Here is a 12,877-nt window from a genome sequence, read left to right as displayed (position 1 = left end):
GGATTTGCAACTTGTAAAAATAATAGCATCTTCTTCTTCCACATGATATAATTCTCTTTATCAAATTGTGGAATTTTAACGGTTCCAACTTTATGTGAAGTCATTATGAATTTTTGAATAAATAAAAATTCAAGGAGTTGAAAAATCACAAAAGTCTAGGATCTTGATTTGTTCGTTAATCAGAAGGCTCTGATACCAATTGTTAGGTCCCAATGTGTTTGTAGAGGGGGGGGGGGTTGAATACAAACGGTACCGAATAATCGAATAAATGCGGAATAAAAAATGTGAAACAAAATTCAAGTTAAGTAAAAATATTATTAAACTTGAAAGGTGTTACAACAACTGTATCGATTACAAGGTATTAATCTCAAATCAATTATCACAAATCTAGAATAAATTCGACATGAACTTTTTCTATTTTTGCAATAATTAGAATCAAATGCTAAACGCGATTTGAGATTAAGTTCTAGGGATTTTGATCCGCTAGATTGTTACACAAGAACAAGATAAATAATTCTAGTGGTTTGAATTTAACATTAACAAACTAGAATTTTGATCTTGATGTAAGCAGAGAAGAAAATAAAATGTTTCAAGGCGGCTGCTTTCTTTTTTTTTCTTTGTTCTTGAATGTGTTCTGTATGATTGAGATTTTTTGAGTTGAATGACTTCTGCTTCTATTTATCAACAGCCGAATTAATTGAATTGGAATGACAATCCTTTAAGCTTGTATGACAATCGGTGAGACTATCCTTTTGAGCTAGCAAGACAATCGTTTGAACTTGCATGACTATCGGTAGGACAATCTTTTGAACTGGCATGACAATCGGTATGACAATCCAGATTGTCATGCTAGTTCATTTTCAATTGTCTTGGTGATTTAAGATTGAATTTAATCCAATTAAACTTCTGAAAATTCCTAAAATTAATTCTGAATTAATTAATCAATTAATTTAATTAATCAATAAATTAATCTTTGCAGATATAAATTATTTTCTTAATTAAATTATATGACTTAATTAATTAATAGAGAATTAATACTAACCCTGAGCAGCATCCATTCTTCTGAATATCTTCTGAAAATCACTGAGAATTATGAATCAATTCCACCACTTCAACGTTGACACTCGATGTACTGTCTGGTTCATGAGTGACTAACTTCCGTGACGTTTCTTCATGTCTTGACTTTGACACTTTGATTTTCTTCAGATTAAATCCTTGTAATTAATTGATACCCTGGCGAGATCTCTGTCACTTGATTAAATCCACGATCTTGATTTATATCACTGAGGCATGATCAACTTCTTGAACTTCTTCCAGTGAATTAACTCCTCAAGTCTGTAGATGAACCTTGTCTCTGAATCCTTGATAGATATTACTTTGCGAGATCTCTTTGACGGTAGATCCACTATTTACTTATTATATTCTTATTTGAGTTGAGTTGAATCCTCGAATATACAAATAGGCCTATGACATATGACTTACAAGTATCCCTATCATCACTTATTGTTCAAGTGATATTTATTTTGAATCTTATCATGCAAGTATTATTTTCCATATTCTCAGTTTAGAATCGATAAATGTTTTACATATCGCTAAATTAAATAATTCTGTTTATGCAAGTATTCTTCCGTTGTTCTATGTTCAGATTAGCTAAGTGATTTTACTTATCCAATTATCGGATTTATTAATATTTTGGGATTTTGAGAAAATTGATTTGGTTGCGAATATTCCTACCCAAGAATTGGGGGAATAAAATTATTTCGGGTGTCGGTTATTATGACCTCATTTCAATAAAAGGTTTTAAGATTGGATCATAATTGCGTAAGTGATCGGGACGGACGGTCCAGCGGAGGGCTATTTCTAAGTGCCATATGGAATATTATGACACAATTTTTGCCACAGGCAGGTATATTGCCTTTTGTTTGAGTACTCGTGTTTTTGGGGTCACGTTTCTACGAATCATGACCTTGTGCTATCACACGGGCTGATCAGCATGTGATAGTACGTCCGTCGGAGAATGATCCCAATCTAAATTATCATATCATTTTTGATATTCATAGAATAAATGATTTATCAACTGATTCTGTTTTGGATTAAAAGTGAATTGCGGTTTTGATTTAGATTCTGATTTATGCTGATACTTACGTTGTTGTTAAATATCAAAGGTGGTATTAGTATTGATGATTGATTTTGACTTCAGTATGGGTGTTGTGAGCATCAAAGTTCGTATTGATATCTAATTTGATATGATAGCAAAATAAGTATTAATTTCAAGAGTTTGGTTTTGAGTAAAGTTTATGATTCAATCCATAATCATTGTTTCATATTATTGTGGTTTACGATATTTCCGTAAACACTGTTTAACTCATTTTATTCTCGTCAAGGTTCAAAGTATTGCTGAAGCATTTCGATCAAAAATGTCAAAATGGTTTTGAATACAATTAAGGAATCAATTATGGGATTCCTCGACTAAAATTTTATGATTCAGCAATTATAATATTAAATATTTTGCTCTAATGCAGATGTTGATTTTATATCAAAACGACCCTATATTCGCTATAATGATCTTGCTGAGCATTTCTTTCGCTCATACTTGCCTGTTTTCAAATTTAACCTCCAGCGAGGATTAGCTTGCGCTGTTTAGCTGCGTAATTCAAGAAAGCAAAGAAGAAGCTTTTAGAAGGTGGTTGGTCCAGGGTTTGCGAACTAGTGTAAGTTTTATTGTATGAAGTTGTTTATAATATATTATATTATAATTGTGTATTTTATAGTTGGGCCTAGTATACTTCTTTTCGAAGTTATACTAGCGGGTTAAATTTTGAGATTGAGAATTGTTGCAAAGAGTTTTAAAAGAAAGAGAAAAATTTATTGGTGGAATTTGGATATCTTGTTTCTAGAACTGTAACCTTAGAAGATCTTGGATTAGTTTGGGGTCATAGATGCTAAATATCTTCCGCTGGCATTTGTTTATTGATTAAACAGGTTAATTTGGATTGAGGTTTCATAGTGACGACCAAACCCTCTGACCCCAGATTTGGGGGCGTTACAAGAATGCAGATTGGGATCCTGAGAAGAAGCTCGAAGATGAGGCTGAACCTTCAGCTATACACAGCGTAAGTGTCTTTGATCATGTAGGGAAGACGCTGACAAATAAGGATCTCAGGCCGGATCTCTATAAAAAGAAGGAGAATGTGGCAGACAAGGTGAACACAGAAGGTTCGGTATCCAACGGTTCAAAGGGCAAAAAGAAGGAGAAGCAGCCCTCTTAGGTGAAGGCAGGTAAGAGTAAAGTTACACCTGAAGCTCCTGTAGCAGAAGAAGATGACGAGCAGTTGTCTGATAGGGAAGGAGGCACCTATAGGTTTAAAGACCTCGGTAAAGCTTTGGAAATGATGAAGGCACAAAAGAAGGGCATCTCAATGTAGGATGAACCTATTAAAAGGAGAGACCCTCATTTGGAGAGGCATATATTGGAATAGAGAAAATTGTGTGAATTGAGAGTAAAGTGAGAGCATTCAAGTAAGAGGGTAAGAGGGTTTGTTGTTAGGATGAGTGTTAATCTTTGTAATACTAGTATGGGGCTAGTGTGGATTAAGGGGATTCAACTCTTGTAAATTGGGTTAATAATAATGAAGGGTTTTTGTTATTAAGTTTGTGTGTGTTTAATCTTATCTTTATCTTTTATCCGCTGCATAAGTGGTTGGGTGACACTTTGGAGAAGACCGGTCTGGTAGTTCATTTGGTGGGAAATAAGCGCTGAACTTCAGGATGGTTGAAGACATGATGCTAAATTGTTACTTTCAAATAAATACTTGTTGAATATAAGGCAACATCAAGACACTTAAGGTGACTTGGCAAAGAGAAGAGAAAGGGAAGGAAGAAAGGAAAAAAGAAAGAAAAAAAAGTTACTAATAAGGTGGCAACAAGTTACTTAAACCATTTTCAATCGAACTTTAAATGTGTAATTTTACATTATTTTAGTGTAAAATTTTTCTCCAACCCAATTCTAAATTTTATATCAATTTGGCGTTGCATCAAATATTACACCAAATTTTTAGAATTTTTGTTTATTCCAACATTACCAATGTGCTTTTTACCTAAAACAAAATTATTATATTTGTACCCAACCAACTTTCTTATTTTTGTACTTTAACAATGAAATAATCTACGCAGTACAAGTGTAAGACCCTTATGATGGATTGGAATTTTTAGTTTTGATTCGCTAGGCAGCCAAGTGCAATGGGACCAAGGGTCACCAGGCGGCGACACTGATTAGGCGTCAGGCGGCGACACGGACTAGTCGCTAGGCGGCGACTCAGATTTGGCGCTATGGTGAGTCGGGATAAATTTGGTTGGCTGATTAATGTGTGGGCAACAGTGAGCTGAGAGCTAACTTGGAGTCCAAAAAATGACTATGGGGAAGTCAAAAACGTAGGCACATGGGGGCTGATTTATATATGTGATATATATATATATATATATGTGTGTGTATGTGTGTGTGTGTGTGTATTTGCTGGGATATACACAAGTGGGTTGCTGAGTAATTACCTTACAGTTGGGGCTCAAGCCTTGGTGGGAAAATTCGAATTTGAAGGCATTTGAATTCTAGAACTGCTTGTAACTGCCAGCAGCTGGGGCTGCTGGGGCTGTGTGGGCTGCTGGGTCCGCGATCATGTTCTAGTATATATAGATAAGCATTTTTTGAATGTAATCTAAGTATCATTATGTACAAGTTCATATTGTATTCAGTACTTGTACTATATGTTAGGCAGCAGGCAAAGTCTGTAAGCATATCTTGAGGTTGTATCCTTATATTATTGGTCAATAAAAGGTTGAGCATTCAGGCTCTTAAATATGTTGTGTCTCTATATTTGCTTGGTAATTAGACACACTTGCACACACGATTGGATCTTTGTTGTGTGTGGGTTTTGGTTATATACGTTGTGTTTGGAATTTTGGGGTTGATGGGTGACAACCGTTCGAGAAGGCTGACTACTTGGGCATTGGGGCGGCTAAGTAGGCCGCACGGATCAGAAAATTCAGGGTTGAAAACCTGACCCCATGACAAGTGGTATCAGATTTGTGTTGATAGATTTGTGGATTCAACATCATGGCTGGTGGAAATTCTACGGGTGAAAGGTTGGCTAGGCTTGAAGATTTTCTAGGGGTGCCTTTGTCAACATATGAGATTCCTATAATGAATCAGGTTCAGGTTCTAAGGGGGAGCTTGGATGAATTCAAGTTCACGGTTGATGATCTTGTGAGGGTTATGAAGGAGGGTTATGATGCCCAAATTCAGGCATTGCGTGATGAACTGATATTGGAAGCGGGTTGATGTCGCTGGTTCGTCGAGTGGAATGGAGGGACACTCAAAGTAGAAAATTCCAGAGCCGAAACCTTATGATGGGGCGAGGGTCGCCAAGGATCTAGAAAATTTCTTATAGGAAATGGAGCAGTATTTTAGGGCTGCCCATATTAATGTTGTGGAGCAAGTTTCAATCACAAGTATGTACTTGGTTGGCGAAACAAAATTGTGGTGGCGGACTCATACTGATGGTGATGCGAGTGTGGACAGGTCGGAGATAACCATGTTTGAGACATTGAAGAGGGAACTTAAGGAGCATTTCTGCCACTTAATGCTTCTTGGCTTGCTAGGGAGAGTTTAAGGGATCTCAAACAAAAGGGAACTGTTCGAGATCCACCACCTCCTCCATCAAATTCAGGTCATTTCTACCACCATTAGTATCGGCCCTGCAGGAGATGTTTCGAAGATGGGGAATGGATGAGAGACAAGAGAGATAAATGTTTGGTCAGGATTGTCGAAAAACAGAGGAAGCAAGGCTTCTGATCAATGATGCTTTGCAAGGATGGAAATCTGAGTGACGACGATGAATAAAAGGTGTATGGACCATCGAACGATGCTACGATGTTTGGTTGTTCTGCATCAAGATAAAAATATTTCTCCATTGTTTGCAGTTGCTATTGAGCTGTAGTACCACATAATATTCTATTATGTCTATAGTGTGTGTGTTTTACGTATAGTATATTACCTGACCAGAAATAATGGTTGCTTTTATGATATTAGTATCGGCCCCGCAGGGGCACTTATTTGCAATTACTTGCAACTTATTTTGCAACTAAATATAATTTTTAACAGATTTTTTTTTAATTTGCATTTGTGGTTACATATATGGTTGCTAGCAGTTGCAGATATGTTTGCAAATGCAACCTCCGTATTTTTGTAAATATTTTTTAAAAAATAGTATTTTTACAATTTGTTTTAAAAAATGACAGTATTTTTACAAAAAGTTTATAAAACTTGAATATTTATGAAAAAAGCCCTTTAATCTATAATGTGCACATGCAGCACCTTGAGCATGCGTTGCTTTCCAATGAGATTGAGCACCTTGAGTAGATTGGGAAGATTTTTTGGATGAATTGCGGACTAATTCATGCCGTTTTAGGCTCCAAAGCTTCGTCGGAATTTAACCGGATTGGGTGAAGGTCGCCAGCTAGTTCTGAGTTCTGCATATAATTAGTAAATGACTGATTTACCCTCTATTAAAATAACGGCTTTAGCATTATTTGACGAAAATACACAAACTGCAAAAAAAATACAAATACACGAAGTGAGTTTTTAAAGTTCAATATCTTAAGTGGTCTAACACACATAATACACGTACACAAAATACAAAATACACTTTATTATTATTATTATTATTATTATTATTATTATTATTATTATTATATATTACTCAAACATATATAATAATTTTTCAATAAAAGTATTCGGTTCGGTTATTTCATTCTCTTAGAGGTAAAAATCGAAATCAAACCAAAAATATTCGATTTTTAAAATTTCAATCCGTTATCGAACCAAATCATTAGTAAACCGAAAAATCGATTGGCCGATTTGAATTGACCGATTTGGAGAATTCTTACTCAATTCTATAAACGTGCATGAATTTGATCGATTTTTTTTTGGTCAACCAGCAAGCAGTTAGCCTTCCTCTACAAGGAACCATAATTCAGCAGCTGTAATTGAGCATATTTCGAGGATAGTGGATCCTTTTTCTTAGAGTGACCTTTAAAGAGTTCTCACAAACTATATGTCTCGTCTTATATGAACTATTTTTAAGAAAAATATATTTCAAAGAAATGATCTTTCTCATTTATAATTTTGAACGTTATCATAATATATCACATCAACTTGTATCGGACCGTGAATCAAGATGTGTAAGAAACCGTAACATATAAAACCTTAATTTAAAAATACCCCAAAATTATAAAATAATTATAAATATTTTGGTATGCCATGACTTCGTGCATATTTAATATATATTCGGTCGTGAAGTCACTCAACAAAGAAAAGTTCATCTTAATAATAAAAAAGCACAATATTTTGTAATAAAAAGCGTAATATTTTGTAAAGCCACCAGCTTAGCTTTTATAAAAAAATTTAATTTTGACAGATTGCTATATTTTAAATTCCTTTCTCTAAAAGTAAATCATGGAAGTAATAATGTATATTTAAAGTCCTTTCTCAAAAAGTATATCATGGAAGTAATAATTTAATTGGGACATGGTTTCATCGCAAATTAGAAGAGATCCTACATAATTGAGGTGTCTTAAACCTGACTAAATTGAAGAAGAGTTTATATCCACGTATAAAATTGGACTATGTGTTGGTGGGGTGAGCCAGGCCTAAGCAGTAGTGCAACGCTTGGGCGACTCGTAAAGACCCCAATAGCAAGCTATTGTGATGGGCCTTTCCCCTTAAAAAATTAATTTAATATCGTGTGAACCGATGGCCCACATATCAGATATTAAACTGATAAGAACAGATACTACACTTGATCTTAGCCAAAAGGCCGAGAAAGGTATGCCTTGTACAACAGGCCCGCTTTGGCTTTATACAACACTTAAATTATAAAATCTTAGTTGACTGCGATGAGGGACAAAAACAACTTTGTTGCAGACATAGCATGTGTATATTTTAACTAAAACATTATCTTATTATCTTTAACATCTTCATTATTCATTTGTTTGTTCTGTCCAAAATACATGATCACCAACTATTTAATTTCACTCAAACTAAAAGTTTGTTCCACAATCTGTTGTTCTAACCTTGGTGGATATACTGTCTCGATGCCAAGTTCTTATAAAATTGCTTTTAAATACTATGCGAATGAATTTACGTGTTGGCAAAGACAGCTTAAGCTTCATGAGTTGCTCTTTTGGTTCACTAGTCAAATACTTCTTCTCAATGCGATGAACTGATTCAACTCTTTAAATTTCAATCTGTTTCGTTTGTTCCGTCAGATTTTAATGATCAATAAAATATTTAAAACTAGAATTGCATGGATTCATCCCCGGAATAACGGGAGCCCACAATGCTCAAGGGAACTATGTCAGTGAGTAATTTATCCCTAGCTTTATAGTTGATCTTAGATTTAATGAATGTTTGTGTTTGAGTGATGAAATCTTAACCACTTCAGAAAGTGTGTTCCTGTTTGATGTGTCATCTCGAAGTAATTGTGTACTAAAGAAGTTTATGATACTCGACATTATAATGGTTACTTATATTGATGTGAGAAGCTGAACTCCACCAGATATACTTAGAAGTAAAATCATATACATTTGAGTTGTTTGTTAAATCATATTGATAAGTTTTGGGAAAAAGAAGATGAAAGCTTGCCTTGCCTAATAAGAGAGGTATATATTTTCCTAATTGCTCTTTGAGTTCAGTATCTAAAGCAAAGAAACTGAGCTCAAAAGCACCTACATGACAGATGTAGTTTGAGATGGTACAATTTTGAAGTGTGCCTCTGCTCATTTTTCCCTGCTTGATACAATTCTTAGGCTATGTCAGCTTACTAAAACCTACAGTGTTAAAAAATCAGGGACACAAACATTTGCATCAAGGACAATATGCACATCATAAAAGCCAAAAAAAGGGGTAAAATCAGGTATATTTGTGAACTAAAAAAAGCAAAAAAAGAGGGTAAAATCAGGTTATATTTTGTGAATTAAAAAAATGGCTGTTGGTTTGAGCTGCTCATCAGGTGCTTGACTTGCTGAGAACTAACATGTTATCCCTCACCGAAAGGAGGGGGAAGTGATCGTGTTGCTCTGTGGAGCCAGCTTTAGCGCAGTAACTTTTCCAAGCATAACTCCATACTAGAAATGGCAAAACTTCACTTAATAAATAAGATGTTTAAATCAATATTCTATTCTTGAAGCGATGAGGGTCTTCTTTGTCTTGCTCGTTTGTGTATGCTCCCATCCGTGTGATAATATAACAAATTGGAAACTATAATACTGGTAATCTGAAAATTATTTCTCCTGCTATGAGTTTCCTACCTTTGATATTTGATATATAACTTATAATTGATATTTATATACATTTGTTACCAATATAATTATGTATATGAACATTCTTGGTTAAGTGCTCTAGACTCGGTTGGTGTTGCGGTTGTCTGAGAGACATCGTATCCTTTATATCCTACACATTAACGGAAGACGACATGAACAAACTGTGTAAGCAAGGAAGAAGATTTTTCTAAATCCTATATATTGATTAACGGAAAATGATCGTTCTTGATCAGGTACTTTTGGCTAGGTTGGTCTTATAGTTGTAAGACACACTCCATATGTTTAAAACATTAACGATAATCTATAGAATGACATCTCATCCACCTTTTTTCTTTGACATGTTTTTGAAAGATTGTTGCAAGAATCGACAAATCCGAACTTTGTTAGTTTGAATTCAGTTATTTAGTGGAAGTTTATAGAGATGTGTTACTAGACGAACCAGCCAACCAATTTCTAATCAGCCAAATATCCATATTTCAGCTTCTATGATCTAACATTTAGCAATAGGTTTGATCATCTAAATTAATACCAGATGAGCAAAGTACCATGAAATAATGTCAAGGCTTTAATTTAACACCGAGAAACTCGAACAAAATTTCGTTTCACAGTCTCTATTCCCACATAAGTGGAATCTCATGTACCTGTAATCGTTTGTTTAAAGTTCCCAGAAGCCTTTGTCAGAACTATTGCCATAGCATATGCTTTACCTTATGATGTGAATAACACTGCTAATTGTTGCTAAAATATAAAACATCAAAATTAATTTGGCGGGGGCTGCGCGAACGCAAGCCACCCCTATCACAAATTATGATGTAGACTCCACCACTTGGGTAGATCTTAGACAAGCGCCCCTCCTCAGTGCAATGGAGGTCGCTAATCTAGGCCATGAGCCTTCTTGATCGCTCATTGACCCCATCCAGGTAAGTAATTTTATCGGTAGGAAGGATGTCCATATTTATAACCACTTGGCAGTGTTTCCTGCTTAATATTTCGATGTGGGAGAGTTGTAATACAACTCCAAGCTAAAGCTAGTCATTCCAGCACCAAATGTATGATTTGCTCCCATGTACTCTCTCTTACATCACTTAATTATAGACTATAATAAAGTTTATAACCTACATGTTTGTTTTCTGAAAACTTGTTAATATAATTGGGTGCGATATTTGATAATTTTAATAGTACAATCATTTTTTCAACTAAAAAATTTGAATGGTTCATATTAAAAGTTTAACTAATGTTCCGAGTAATATTTTTAACAAACAAAATATGACGGAAACAAATTTATTTTGAAATCATCTTTAATGAGTTATATGTTTTTTTTTAATTTAATTGAATTATACAAATTAACTTCAATATATTTAACTAATGCTTCCAGGTAATATTTCGATTACTCTATCATATATAGTTTGATGGATACCTCAATTCAATTAATTAGTCTTGAATCCCGACTTTTACGACCATAACTAGAAGAAAATTCTATTTATTTAGTGTTAATGCAGAGTCCATATTGGGATAATATTTCATCATGGTTTACCTAAATTTCAAATATATTTTTTATTACTTACCGGTATTTAAGCGAGTAGCATGGTTGGAGATTTTATAAATAATTTTTGTTTCGTGCTGTTGATGACTAAATAATCTTGTGTTTGTAGTGTTTGATTTTGAAATAGTTGTAAAATCATATATAGTAGAATACTAGAATCTTCAAAAATAAATCTTCGATAAATGAATAACCTCGTCAAATGAATAATTTTTCGGGTTCTAATATAATACAAAATATATTTTTAATCTCGATAAATGAATAATCTCGTTAAATATATTTTTACTGAAATTTGTTTCTACTGCTATGAGTTTCCTACCTTTAATATGTAACTTATAATTGATGTTTATATACATTTGTTACCAATATAATTAAGTAGTATGTTGTAGGTGTTATAATCGGGCTTTTCTAGATGAATAATCTCGTTAAATGAATAAAATTTCCCGATCACGAGCGTATTTATTTATGAAGGTTTAACTGCATATGGCAAACTTATAGACAATGGATGGTGTGGAAATGCTCTCAGAATGTGTAAACGGTATGGATTGCTAAAAAATCTACACAAATTGTAATCAGACACTTGAATTAGAACATTGGTTTTTGTTTCCTGGTTAACTTTTTTCTCAGTTCGAACTAATTTATAATTACCATCTCTCTCTCCCACTCATGTATAAAGTTTCTATTGCCTCTCTGGATACATTACTAAATTACCAATAATTTGCCCAACTGGATTCTTTCCGTAGGCCAAAGAAATAAAGACATTTTGTCTCATCATTCAAATAGAAGAAAATCGGGTTTTTAATCGGACTTTTTTTTTTACCAAACCGGACTTTTATTAACCGAACAGGGTTTGTTCCGGATCGGGTATCATATCATAGAATTGATTTGTATGGCTCAAGAACCAGACACATTTGATCTTCACAGAAGGGCTGAGAAAGTATGTTGGGCCTAAGCATGTAATGCGAAGGAGTGTTTATTTTCCATCTCTCACTCTCCCTATTTATCTAGTTGAATTACAAATTTAATTTCGTAGTTTAGAAAATAAAAAATTAAAGATTCTTATCTTTCAAACAAAATAAAATATTAAACTTGAATTGTAGGGCTGTTCCCTTGTTTAGAGGGAGGCCCTTCCAGAAATTCTCGATGGAAACAAGGCAAAGCCGAGACCAAAGAGGGGGTTTGGAAATAGTTTTCAACCAGCAATTGACGCGCCTCGGTTAGTACCTCACTAGCTGCGTCATTGCCCCAAGCGCAAAGATACCTTTTAACAGCGTTTTTGTTCCTATTTTAAAATATAGCTTCCTAATTGTGTTCAATGAAAGAGCGATGTGGTACAATTGTTCGACTATGTGCCTAATAAAATATCAAACGCTGGGGTGTTTTGAACATTTCCTAAGCTTTGTGTCACTTCTTTCCTGAATTTTAATCTTACTTTTAAGGGAAAAAAATATTTTATACTCGATTTGACCTCCAATTTTACGAAGATTTTTACATTACATATTAATCTCCCTCCCTGTCCGGTTTTATCGAACTCGCTGGAATTTTAACTTATTACATATTTAGATATATTTTCAATAAATCAAATTAATGTAAACTACATCCAATCTATTTTCAATATGTTATTCAATGATTTTTTAAAATTTCAAGATATGAATAAATTTTGATCTTTTCTCGTTAACTTACTGAAGTGACTTTGAGTTGAAAGTCAGCAAAATTCAACAAAACTCACCAAGTGACTAAAGTTCAATTAGCTGTGAAAATATCAAATTTCACAAAATTTTAAATTTGAATTGTTGGGAGCCAACCAAAAGGAAGACCCCTCCAAAAATAGGCGTATGCCACTTTGAGTGACGAGCACACGGTATTCTTTAGTAAAAGGCGAAAGAATAGTTCGCTTTGTGCTCATCACATGGCTGCGTGGTTTTAAAAGATGGGGGCAGTTCTCCTTTATACATCTGCTAG

General features: G+C 34.2%; 3 non-coding genes and 1 pseudogene across 3 annotated transcripts; all 4 read right to left on the bottom strand.

The window, feature by feature from the left end:
* Positions 1 to 7,688: 7,688 nt before the first annotated feature.
* On the bottom strand, positions 7,689 to 7,884 carry LOC141710243 (U2 spliceosomal RNA). Its single transcript, XR_012570773.1, has one exon. It is a non-coding gene; the product is annotated as a U2 spliceosomal RNA (small nuclear RNA).
* A 2,258-nt stretch (positions 7,885 to 10,142) lies between these two features.
* On the bottom strand, positions 10,143 to 10,303 carry LOC141709097 (U1 spliceosomal RNA). The gene has a single exon (XR_012569690.1). It is a non-coding gene; the product is annotated as a U1 spliceosomal RNA (small nuclear RNA).
* Positions 10,304 to 12,015: 1,712 nt separating this feature from the next.
* LOC141709383 (U4 spliceosomal RNA) lies at positions 12,016 to 12,174 on the bottom strand (annotated as a pseudogene).
* A 539-nt stretch (positions 12,175 to 12,713) lies between these two features.
* On the bottom strand, positions 12,714 to 12,830 carry LOC141709726 (U5 spliceosomal RNA). The gene has a single exon (XR_012570290.1). It is a non-coding gene; the product is annotated as a U5 spliceosomal RNA (small nuclear RNA).
* Positions 12,831 to 12,877: the final 47 nt, after the last annotated feature.

Source organism: Apium graveolens, chromosome 2 (genome assembly GCF_009905375.1).
Source record: "Apium graveolens cultivar Ventura chromosome 2, ASM990537v1, whole genome shotgun sequence".
Classification (NCBI taxonomy): Eukaryota; Viridiplantae; Streptophyta; class Magnoliopsida; order Apiales; family Apiaceae; genus Apium; species Apium graveolens.
The sequence above is the reverse complement of the archived record's forward strand: the minus strand, read 5'-3'. Positions and strand labels throughout refer to the sequence as shown.